Source organism: Drosophila santomea, chromosome 3L, assembly GCF_016746245.2.
Source record: "Drosophila santomea strain STO CAGO 1482 chromosome 3L, Prin_Dsan_1.1, whole genome shotgun sequence".
In the NCBI taxonomy this organism is placed as follows: domain Eukaryota; kingdom Metazoa; phylum Arthropoda; class Insecta; order Diptera; family Drosophilidae; genus Drosophila; species Drosophila santomea.
The window spans coordinates 10,930,307-10,933,172 of record NC_053018.2 but is presented as its reverse complement, the minus strand read 5'-3'; the positions used below and the strand labels follow the sequence as shown (position 1 = coordinate 10,933,172).

The following is a 2,866-nucleotide window of genomic DNA, read 5'->3' as shown; positions in this document are numbered from 1 at the left end:
ACTCATTCAGTTAGCCAAGTTTCATCTGAGGCCGCAGCAACAATGGGGATCAACAAATTAAAGTAATTTCCTACCGCAACGTTTCCACCAGTTTACACTTTCCGTAAGGTTAAGTTCGAATTTATAGCCATTTCGACGCTCTGAAACTCTTTTCCAATTTTCTTCAAGGAGTGTATTGCCAGTTTTGTATTCGAGGCTTTCTTTCAAATTTCCTCGCTCGCTCGGAATTGATTTTCCTCCGATTTCTCAATGCGTTAATTGGAGCTTTTCATATGCCAAGTGCATGGGCATTTGCTGAGCTATGTAACTACCAAATTACACGATATTACAGTTTAGACCCGGATTTGTGCGATGATTCGCAGAAAATTTCACTGTTTTTCACTGTAGTTATACATAAAGTAGCTATGGAAACAGGGTTTTTAATAGCTATTCTAAAGAATATAAAAATAAAGAAAGATTTGCTTTTAAATGCAGTATGCCTGAAAAGATTTTGCGACATTCTTCAATTTTCCTATAGTACTTTTGCCTATGGAAATGCCAAGCTCTATTTGGTTAAGTCGATAAGCTATTCCGATGACTACGTGATGTAATTTGCATAGTTCTTTCATGCACCCTGCCAGGCAATCCGTAAACTACTTATTCTGAAGGCCTCGCGGTGTCGTCATCACGACGGCGTCATCAGTGCCGCGTCGGAAAATGGTGTCAATCTCACGAGCCGTTTGAAATTAATAAAGCGAGTCAACGGCGGTGGCAGCGTCATCTGTATCCGATAGATACATTGGCTCATAAGCATAAATAATGCGATCGCAGTGGAAAATCTCGCTGCGAGTGTGACTGCGACTGTAACTGTGACTGTGCCGCAGCTTTTCCAGTTATGCGTCAGCCAATCGAGGGGCGGCTTGGGGGAGGGGGCGTGGCCGGAGCTTTGACTGACATTTATCGCCAGCTTCAATTGTTGGTGCTGCTGCAGAGAGTTGCAACAGAGTTTGTTTTTCTTTTCCATTTTTTTTTTTGTTTGAATTTTTGTTTTGTTTTTTGTGTCGGTTTTGGTTTTCGTCTTTTCGGTTTTGTGTTTTGTATTTCGTACATTTTGGTGGCTGGGTGCTGGCGGCTGACGGCGGCGACGACGAACGAGGCTCAACGTTTTGGAAAATTTAGCACAAGGTTGCCACAAAGCAGCAGAGCCAGCAAAATGAGCAATTGTGGCAACACAGTCGAAGTTGAAACTGAAATTGAAATTGAGATTGAAGCTGCAAAACGCCAATACACCAGAGTTGTTGCATTCAAATCGTTGTGGTTGTTGCCCAAAATCGTAAATAAATAAATACTTAATTATGTTGTTTTCGGCCGCACCGCTTTTGGTTCGCCAAAGAACTGCAAGTCGTGGCAGAGAAAAACACATTGCGCATACGCCATGTTTAACACACGATCGGCACTCGCGGCGTTGTTGCGAGGTGAGAATCAAGACCTTTTCTCAGCCAGTCACTCAGGACAGGAGTCAAACACTTGTTGCCAATTAATCAGGCACCTGACTAGTTAAGCTAAGCCAAGACCTGTCGCAAACATTGCGTATACGACTGGAAGGCTAGAGGGAAATGGTCAAGCGAGCAATGACTTTAGATTAAACATGGGACTTAACCGCATGATGTAAGAGTAATGTAAAAATACTTTGCCAATGATGAGGATATGCTGTCAAAAATCGAAAGGAATGTTAGGAATACTTTTATAGACTATAAAAAAGTTATAACTACCATTGTTGCTTCAAATGTCAAATGTGAATAATAAGAAACTTAAATGCATATGTTGCTTTAAGCAAAGTAATTTCAGTTTTTGAATGTACATATGTAAATGAAAGGTTTTTTTTAAATTTATTCTGACTTAAACTAATTTCTTTTTAATTTTCCAGTTACTTTCCATTTTTCGTTTAGTGAAACTCTGAGGAATACAGGACATAAGCTGTGCCAAAGAAACGATACAAACTATGAGCTAATTATATTGTTGAAAGCTGTAATAATGCGATGCTAAACAGATCTCTTATGTACTTGTGCTTGCAAAACTTCCCCTAATCTGGCATCTAGAATCCGATGAGCAACACTTTGCTTGCGAAACGCCATTGAAACGACTCAGCGGAGTGTGGTGCAAGCATCCTCAAAGTTCCATAGCCACCGACAGCTGCTTACGGCTTACTGATGCTGCTACTGCTGCTGCTGCAACTCCACCTACAGATACGGATTTGTGGCATTGAAAGGGCTGAGGAGAGGGGTAAGCAGCAGCAGCAGCAGCAGCATCCGCTGTTACTTCAGAACAGAGAATGCAAGAACAAATGCGACGAGACGATGAAGCCAACGACCGCAAACGTGCAGCGACAACAACAAAGGCAGCGCTCCAAAAAATGCAGCAGACAAACAAACCACTCGACTGGGATCGGAATTCGCTTCCTCCCCCTCGCCAGCCCCAGCCCCCCGCCCCGTCCCTGCGACTGTCACGAACCGGAAGTAAAAACGTGCCAACAGAAGATGCGAATTGCTGCTGCTGCTGCGACTGCTACTGCTGCTGCTGCTGCTTCCACTGCTGCTGCGACTGCGATGTTGCTGATGCTGAGGCTGCGATGTTGCTACTTTTGCCACTGCTGATGTTGCTGCATCTGCATCTGCGGCGCTCGCGAAATCAGGAAAGCAGCAGCAAGTGCCAGTCGCACAGTTCTCTGCATTCTCGTCCAGCTTAAGGGATGGGGTGCACTGAACAAAATCACCTAGTAAAAGGAGTGGCTTTTAGGTATTTAATTATCTAAATTGCTAAGCAAAGATGTTTCAAGTTAAAATTAATTATTATGTTGTTAAATTATTAAACTGACAATATTCTAAAA

General features: G+C 42.8%; 1 long non-coding RNA gene across 1 annotated transcript; it reads left to right on the top strand.

Moving 5' to 3' along the window:
- The first annotated feature begins 1,045 nt into the window (after window positions 1-1,045).
- Window positions 1,046-2,866, top strand: LOC120448915. The gene is made up of 2 exons (XR_005616161.1): window positions 1,046-1,647; window positions 1,907-2,866. It is a non-coding gene; the product is annotated as an uncharacterized LOC120448915 (long non-coding RNA).